Genomic DNA, 9,824 nt, shown 5'->3' on the forward strand with positions numbered 1-9,824 from the left:
TTCCTCAGTTACTGATCAGGAGAGTATTTCTTTCTTTGATTTGGCATATGATTATGAAATGGTTTTTGTTTTATATTCAGAAATTCCAAAGCTCTTGAGCAAAAAGCAAGTCATAACAGGTGGTTGATTTGACATCTTAAAATAGATGATTCCTAATATATGCAAAACTACTTATGGGCTTTCTTGATATTTAAGATTTTAATTTTTAGGTAATCAAAGAAGTCAACCTTTAATTTTATGGTTTCTAGGTTTTGTGTCTAACTTAGAATATTGCTACGACAAGTATTTTCATGTATTCATAAAGCTTATCCTTATTTAATCTGAATACTTAATATATGCTGTAAGACCAGTATCCTGTACTTTTCTAACAGATAGCCAATTGGCCCAAGGTCATTTATTTAATAGCCACCATTTTCCTAGTGATTGAAAGAGACATAATCTTGTTTTATACAAGTGTATGTACATGAGTTGACTTATGCAAAATGACATATTTTCTGATGATATACTTTTCTTTTTCATTACCATGTCATAATTTCTAACATAAGTTAATAAACTGTCATAAAGAGTAGTGTTGGAATTTTGCTAAGTATTACCCTACTCTTTTTGTTTTTAATATAATTTATTGTCAAATTGGCTAACATACAGCGTGTACCGTGTGCTCTTGGTTTTCGGAGTAGAAGAATCCTGTGGTTCATTGCTTACATACAACACCCAGTGCTCATCCCAACAAGTGCCCTCCTCAATGTCCATCACCCATTTTCCCCTCTTCCCCACCCCCCCACCCATCAACCCTCAGTTTGTTCTCTGTATTTAATAGTCTCTGATGGTTTGCCTCCCTCCCTCTCTGTTTGTAACTATTTTTTCCCCTTCCCTTCCCCCACAGTCTTCTGTTACATTTCTCAAGTTCCACATATGAGTGAAAACATATGATATCTGTCTTTCTTGACTGACTTATTTCACTTAGTATAATACCTTCCAGTTCCATCCACATTGTTGCAAATGGCATGATTTCATTCTTTCTCATTGGCAAGTAGTATTCCATTGTATACATAAACCACATCTTCTTTATCCATTCATCAGTTGATGGACATTTAGGCTCTTTCCATAATTTGGCTATTATTGAAAGCACTGCTATAAACAGTGGGGTGCATATGCCCCTATGCATCAGCACTCCTGTATCTTTTGGATAAATTCCTAGTAGTGCTATTGCTGGGTCGTAGGGTAGTTCTATTTTTAATTTTTTGAGGAATCTCCACACTGTTTTCCAAACTGGCTGCACCAGTTTGCATTCCCACCAACAGTGCAAGAGTGTTTCCGTTTCTTCTCATCCTCACCCGCATCTGTTGTTTCCTGAGTATTTTTTATTTTTTTTTTAATTAATTTATTTTTTTTTTCAACGTTTATTTATTTTTGGGACAGAGAGAGACAGAGCATGAACGGGGGAGGGACAGAGAGAGAGGGAGACACACAGAATCGGAAACAGGCTCCAGGCTCTGAGCCATCAGCCCAGAGCCCGACGCGGGGCTCGAACCCACGGACCGTGAGATCGTGACCTGGCTGAAGTCGGACGCTTAACCGACTGTGCCACCCAGGCGCCCCTCCTGAGTATTTTTTAATTTTCATTTATTTTTGAGACAGTGTGAGAGACAGAGTGCAAGCAGCGGAGGGGAGGGAGACACAGAATCTGAAATGGGCTCCAGGCTCTGAGCTGTCAGCCCAGAGCTGGACGCGGGCTCGAACTCACAAACCGTGAGATCATGACCTGAACCGAAGTCAGATGCTTAACTGACTGAGCTGCTCAGGTGCCCTCCTGAGTTGTTAATTTTAGCCACTCTGTCCAGTGTGAGGTGATATCTCAGTGTGGCTTTTATTTGTATTTCCCTGATGAGTGATGTTGAGCATCTTTTCATGTGGCCATTGGGCATCTGGATGTCTTCTTTGGAAAAATGTCTATTCATGTCTTCTGCCCATTTCTTCACTGGAGTATTTGTTTCTCAGGTGTTGACTTTGATAAATTCTTTATAGATTTTGGATACTAACCCTTTGTCCTATATGTCATTTGTGAATATCTTCTCCCATTCTGTCGGTTGCCTTTTAGTTTTGTTGATTGTTTCCTTTGCAGTGCAGAAGACTTTTATCTTGATGAGGTCCCAATAGTTCATTTTTGCTTTTAACTCCCTTGCCTTTGGAGATGTGTCAAGTAAGAAATTGCTGTGGCTGAGGTCAAGGAGGTTGTTGCCTGCTTTCTCCTCTAGGGTTTTGATGGTTTCCTGCCTCACATTCAGGTCTTTCGTCCATTTTGAGTTTATTTTTGTGAATGGTGTAAGAAAGTGGTCTAGTTTCATTCTTCTGCATGTTGCTGTCCAGTTCTCCCAGCACCATTTGTTAAAGAGACTGTCTTTTTTCCATTGGATGCTCTTTCCTGCTTTGTCAAAATGAGTCATCCATACAGTTGTGGGTTCAATTCTGGAGTCTCTATTCTATTCCATTGGTCTATGTGTCTGTTTTTGTGCCAATACCACACTGTGTTGATGATTACAGCTTTGTAGTAGAGGCTAAAGTCTGGGATTGTGATGCTTCCCTCTTTAATTTTCTTTTTCAATATTGTTTTGTCTATTTGGGGGTCTTTTGTGATTCCATACACAAGCATGGAATGTTTTACCATTTCTTTGTGTCTTCTTCAATTTTCTTCATAAGTTTTCTATAATTTTAAGCATACAGATCTTTTACATCTTTGGTTCGGTTTATTCTTAGCTATTTTATGGCTCTTGGTGCAATTGTAAATGGGATTAATTTCTTGATTTCTCTTTCTGTTGCTTCATTATTGGTGTATAGAAATGCTACCGATTTCTGTACATTGATTTTGTACCCTGCGACTTTGCTGAATTCATGTATTAGTTCTCGCACCTTTGGTGGAGTCTTTTGGGTTTTCTATGTAGAGGATCATGTCATCTGTGAAACTTGAAAGTTTGAATTCTTCTTTGCCAATTTTGATGCCTTTTATTTTGTTTTGTTGTCTGATTGCTGAGGCTAGGACTTCCAACACTATGTTAAACAACAGTGGTGAGAGTGGACATCCCTGCTGTGTTCCTGATCTCAGGGGGAAAGCTCTCAGTTTTTCCCCATTGCAGATGATATTAGCTGTGGGCTTTTCATATGGGGGTTTTATGATGTTAAAGTATGTTGTTTGTATCCCGACTTTCTTGAGAGTTTTTATTAAGACAGGATGCTGTATTTTGTCAAATGCTTTTTCTGCGTCTGTTGGCAGGATCATATAATTCTTATCCTTTCTTTTATTAATGTGATGTATCACATGGTTTGATTTGCAACTATTGAACCAGCCCTGCTGCCCAGGAATGAATCCCACTTGGTCATGGTGAATAATTCTTTTGATATGCTGTTGAATTAAATTTGCTAGAATCTTTTTGAGAATTTTTGCATACATGTTCATCAGGGATATTGGTCTGCAATTCTCCTTTGTTGTGGGGTCTCCATCTGTTTTGGGAATCAAGGTAATGCTGGCCTCATAGAATGAGTCTGGAAGCTCTCCTTCTATTTGTATTTTTTTGGAACATCTTGAGAAGGATAGGTATTAATTCTGCTTTAAATGTCTTAGAATTTCCTTGGGAAGCCATCTGGCCCAGGACTCCTATTTGTTGGGAGATTTTTAATAACTAATTCAATTTCTTCACTAGTTATGGGTCTGTTCAAATTTTCTATTTCTTCCTGTTTGAGTTTTGGTAGTGTGTGGGTGTCTATGAATTTTTCCATTTCTTCCAGGTGGTCAAGTTGTTGATATATAAGTTTTCATGACATTCCCTGATAATTGTTTGTATTTCTGAGGGATTGGATGTGATAAGTCCATTTTCATTCATGATTTTATATATTTGGGTCGTCTCTCTTTTCTTTTTGAGAAGTCTGGTTAGGGGTTTATGAATTTTGCTTATTTTCTCAAAAAAAAAAACCCACGCAGCTCTTAGTTTCATTGGTCTCATGCTTTTAAAAATTTTTTTTTAAATAAAAATTTTTTTTTGCATTCTATATTGTTTATTTCTGCTCTGGTCTTTATTATTTCTCTTCTTCTGTTGGCCTCTGGATTTCTTTTCTGTTCTGTTTCTAGTTCCTTTAGGTGTGCTGTTAGATTTTGTATTTGGAATTTTTCTTGTTTCTTGAGATAGGTCTGGACTGCAATGTATTTTCCTTTTAGGACTGCCTTTGCTGCATCCCAAAGGGTTTGGATTGTTTTATTTTCATTTTCATTTGTTCCCATATATTTTTAAATTTCTTCTCTAATTGCCTGGTTGACCCATTCATGTTCTTTAGGATGTTCTTTAACCTCCATGCTTTTGGAGGTGTTCCAGACTTTTTTCCTGTGGTTGACTTCAAGTTTCACAGCATTGTGATCTGAAAGTGTGCATGGTATAATCTCAATTCTTTTGTATTTATTGAGGGATGTTTTGTGACCCAGTATGTGATCTATCTTGGAGAATGTTCCTTGTGCACTTGTGAAGAAGTGCTGCTTTAGGCTGAAAAGCTCTGTATATATCTGTCAAGTCCATCTGGCCCAGTGTATCATTCAGGGCTATTGCTTCTTTACTGATTTTCTGCCCATATGATCTGTCCATCGGTGTAAGTGGAGTATTAAACTCCCCTGCAATTACCACATTCTTACCAATAAGATTAAGTATGTTTGTGATTGTTTTATACATTTGGTGCTCCCAATTTGGGTGAATAAATGTTTATAATTGATAACTCTTCTTGATGGATAGACCTCATAATTATGATATAATGCCCTTCTTCATCTGTTGTTACAGCCTTTAATTTAAAATCTATTTTGCCTGTAATAAGTATGGACACTCCAGCTTTCTTTTGACTTCCAGTAGCATGATAGATGGTTCTCCATCCCCTCACTTTAAATCTAAAGATGTCCTCAGGTCTAAAATGGGTCTCTCGTAGACAGCAAATAGATGGGTCTTGTTTTTTTTTTAATCCTTTCTGATACACTATGTCTTTTGATTTGAGCCTTTAGTCCATTTACATTCAGTGTTAGTATTGAAAGATATGGATTTAGAGTCATTGTGTTATCTGTACATTTCATGCTTGTAGTGATGTCTCTGGTCCTTTGTGGTCTTTGCAACATTTCACTCAGAGTCTCCCTTAGGATCTCTTGTTGGGCTGGTTTAGTGATGATGAACTCCTTCAGTTTTTGTTTGTCTGGGAGAACCTTTATCTCTCCTATTCTGAACGACAGGTTTGCTGGATACAGGATTCTTTGTTGCATATTTTTACTCTTCAGCACATTGAATATTTCTTGCAATTCTTTTCTGGCATGCCAAGTTTCAGTAGATAGGTTTGCTACTATCCTCATGTGTCTACCCTTGTAGGTTAAGCCTGTTTATCCCTAGCTGCTCTCAGAATTCTCTCTTAATCTTTGTATATTGCCAGTTCCACTATGATATGTCATGCAGAAGATCAATTCCTGTTACGTCTGAAGGGAGTTCTCTGTGCCTCCTGGATATCAATGTCCATTTCCTTCCCCAGATTGGGGAAGTTCTCAGCTATTATTTGTTCAAGTACACCTTTTGCCCCTTTCTCTCTCTCTTCTTCTAGAACTCTTATGATACGGATATTATGTTTCTTTGAATCACTTTGAACCCTTAATTCTCCAATTCTCCCTTCATGGTCGAGAATTTTTTATCTCTCTTTTTCTCAGCTCTATCTTTTTCCATACTTTTATCTTCTATTTCACTTATTCTACCCTCTGCCTCTTAAATCCTCATTGTCACTGCCTCTAGTTTATTTTTCACCTCATTTACAGCATTTTGTAATTCATCATGACTATTTTTTAGTTCCTTGGTCTCTGTAGCAGTAGATTCTCTGCTCTCTTCTATGCGTTTTCAAGCCCAGTGATTAATCTTATGACTATTATCCTAAATTCTTGTTCAATTATATTGTTTATATATGTTTTGAGGAATTCTTTAGCTGTAATTTCTTCCTGAAATTTTTTTTGAGGAGAATTCTTCTGTTTCATCATTTTGGCTGGTTTTCTGTCTGTTATGTGTTTCAAAACTTGTTATGGGTCTTGCACCTGTGAGCACTACTATCTTAAAGAGGGCTCATACACTTTCCAGAGCCTTGCCCTTCAGGAGATCTTTATTGGAGTGTGTTTCCTGCTCTCTGTTGTTGTGACTTTGTTTGCTTTATCTCCCTACTTGTAGTAATGTTTTGGACCCTCCACCAGGTGTGCTTTGATTTGTTTGTTGAAGTAGCACTGGGAAAGCAAGCAAACAAGCAAAATGCAAAAAAAACAAAAACATACAAACAAAAACAAAAAACCAAAGACACAAATAAAAAAAAAACCCAGAACACCAGCTACAACAAAAAAATGGGGTGGAGTGGAGTTGGTGTTGATGGAAGAGGCTTCATCCCATAGAAAGAGATAAATGACAGGATTGGGGAAAATAAAATAAAATAAAATTGACCAGGCAGAGAAACTGTACAGCTTAATCCAGAAAGAGAGAGGAAAATAAAGAAGGAGTTATAGAACAGGCGTAAAGGGGATAGATTAAATATGTCTGCTTAACAACCCAACAACCAGAATAACTAGACTGGAGGAGGGAAGAAATAAGAAGGAGAAAAGGAAGAAAAAATATATATATAATAAAAATTGTCCAAGAATTAAATCAGGAAATACAAAACCACTGGGTGCCTTGGAACCGATGGCAGCACTCATCTGGCAAAGGGGCTGTCCGGTCGCTGTCAATCCCACTCTAGTAGATATGCAGTTACCAGGCGTGGAGAGGCGTTGTTTGCTGTAGGCTGGTCCTGCCTCCTTTGTGGGCTCACTATCCATTCCCTGAAGCCCCACCTTGTTGGTGATGGGGAGAGAAATGGTGACACCCTAGTCTTTCCTCTACAGGCTGGGTGTCCCAAACCACTCTGTTCAGGCCATCCTCACAGTGCTGCAGGCACTCATGAGGTGGTGTGTTCCATTCTCCCAACTCCCGTGCCTCCCTGGTGCTCGACTGGGATTTAAACCCCAATGTCTTAAAGGGTCCTGCTCTGTGCGCTAACCCCCCCCCCCCCCCCCCCCCCCCCGCCCCCCCGGGGGAAGTGCCGCTCTGCGCCTCTCATATCTGGTCTCTGACTGGCAGGTGCAGGCAGTCTTTTTCCTGTCAATGGTTATATACCTTCTTCCCACAGCACTCCAGGGAGGGGATTGCTTTCTCCCACTGTGGACTGTGCCTCTGAACTAGTTACTGAGCCCGGGGCTGGCTCCCCTCCTCCTCAGGTGCATGAAGAGAGCAGCTGACCCCAGTCCAGAGAAAGCCCTGCAGTTAGAGATCGGATCTTTCTCCATCCTGGTCTGTGGTTTTTCTCTTGTCCAGATACAGTCCTACACTTCCCCAGCCTGTCTTTCTCTTCCCTTTGTCTCTCTGCAGAAGGGGATTCCTCCCATCCATGCCTCGCGACCTGTTTTATCTCTCCCAGTTTGCAATCATGCACCTCTGGCCCACCAGGTTGTCCCCTTGGTCCCTGGAGATATCTCTGTCACTCTGCAGGCCGGACTCTTGGAATTCTAAGTCCTTTGGTCTCAACACTGCTGTGTCTGAGGGACAAGGGAACTTTGGGTCCCCCTACTTCTCCGCCATTTCCCAAACAGGTTCAGTACTGCTTTACTCTTAAAACGTCATTTAAAAATGACATCAGCACTCAGGGAGTCTACCCATTCAGAAATAATGTACACTCACCATTTATTTGTGTTTTCTTTTGGATCGTTTGGTTAAGATACATGGTGCTCCCCTGATGAGGAGTGCTATAGCGCTGCTATAAACATTGGGGTGCATGTGCCCCTTCGAAACAGCACACCTGTATCATTTGGATAGATACCTAGTAGTGCAATTGCTGGGTCATAGGGTCGTTCTAAGAGATTCTACTGACAAGAAGAGACATGGGGTGACAATATGGAGGCTCCTGGGTAACAGGAATCTGAGACCTTGGGTAGAGGAAGATCTGTGGTCACCAGCATGAGTGGCTGATGTCATATGACAGACACCTGTGCTGGACACCATGACGGAATGATAGAAGTGTCAGTGGAGGCCTGCAATGTGCAAGAAGGCAGAATATGGGCCAGACGAGGAGAGCCTCCCTCCACCAACATGTGGACACCTAGCTTCTTCAGTGTCACATGCCCTTTTGGGAAGGAGGAATAAAAGGGAAGATCTATTAGGAGGGAAGAAACAGTCCTAACAGGGAGTTTAGACTTACCTCAAGTTAATGTTTTCACGCTGGAGAAGATATGTGATCTTTAATCTATATGCTTATTTATTTATTTAGGTATTTTGACAGTGAGAAGGAGGATTGGAGGATAAAAAGAAGAGATTGGTTATCGAAAACAGAAGATAATCTTTTTTTTTTTTTGGCACATACTGCAGGGTCATGGAGTATAACTCATTTACTGGGTCATAGGAGAATTAAATGAAATGAGGTAATTAAAGGCTTATTCTGCAGTTATACTTTAAGAATATTCAGTGTTAGCGATATCCAAAGAACACAGTGCGTGTGATGGAGTGAGATCGATGCAGGCAGGGTCAGAGAGCCCAGGAGAGGATTCTGCAGGACCAGTCAAGAGGGTCCTTGGCTTCACGTAGGACTGAATTTCAATATGAGCTGGAGAATGTAGAAACAGAGTTTACCAAAAGGTGTGAGTTACAGATAAAGAATAGTGGATGGAGCGCCTGGGCCACTGGGAAGGGGGCTTGGAGTTTATATTGGAAAGGGGTGTAGGGTCCGTGTTCCTTCAGGAATCCAGTGTAGGGTCCGATCAAAGGCGAATGTCAGGTGAACCGTAGGTATTGTTCCATGAGGTACCAAAGGCAGGGGGTGTTGATGCCAGCGTCAGCTGAAGTTTGTTTGAAGTTGGTGTGCTGGATGTGTTCAGGATCTGGCTGTTCTCGGAAGTTACTAGGTATTAGGGGCCTAGGACAAAACTCAGAGAATGATAAACTTTGTTTCCCCTTGGAAGTGGGAACATAGTTTGGCTTATCCAGAGGAAAAATACAGAACATGAGTAAATGAGACCTAACAGAAAAACGGCAGAGATGGAGCCTTTCTAGAATGAAGTGTCTTCAGTTTCCCTACTTCATCTCCCTGCTATGGGATTTTTATCCTCCTCATTCTTATAGGGGGTGTTGGAGGGTGAAGGCCTCATCTTCTGTAACTTCTTCAAGCTGAAAGGGGTTGTAGACTCTGTCTATTGGGAGGCATAAAAATCCCGACCCATCTGATTAAATGAAGGGCTCCCCATTATAAGTTGTCTGGCTTGGAAGAATATATGAGGCCTCCTCACATGAATTAGCATATTTAGATTTGGAAGCCGCGCAGCAACAATTGCATCCACAGAAAAGGAAGATTCCTGTTGTAATTATTATTATTTGTAAAAAATACCGATGTGAAGTGGGAACAGAACAAAGGGAACAATATTTACAGAAGGCTGTAAGGGCATGGAGTTTTAAGAAACCATATTTAAAACATTTTTTTAATGTTTATTTATTTTTGACAGAGAGAGAGAGAGAGAGAGAGACAGAGCATGAGCAGGGGAGGGGCAGAGAGAGGGGGAGACACAGAATCCAAAGCAGGCTCCAAGCTCTAAGCTGTCAGCACAGAGCCCATGCGGGGCTCGAACCCACAAACTGCGAGATCGTGATCTGAACCAAACTCAGAGGCTCAACAGACTGAGCCACCCAGGCACCCCCAAGAAACCATATTTAGAATCAGTATATATATTGAATGTTAACTGCCTAATTGTAGTGCTTAAATTAAAG

Source organism: Panthera uncia (assembly GCF_023721935.1).
Source record: "Panthera uncia isolate 11264 chromosome B2 unlocalized genomic scaffold, Puncia_PCG_1.0 HiC_scaffold_24, whole genome shotgun sequence".
NCBI classification, from domain to species: Eukaryota; Metazoa; Chordata; class Mammalia; order Carnivora; family Felidae; genus Panthera; species Panthera uncia.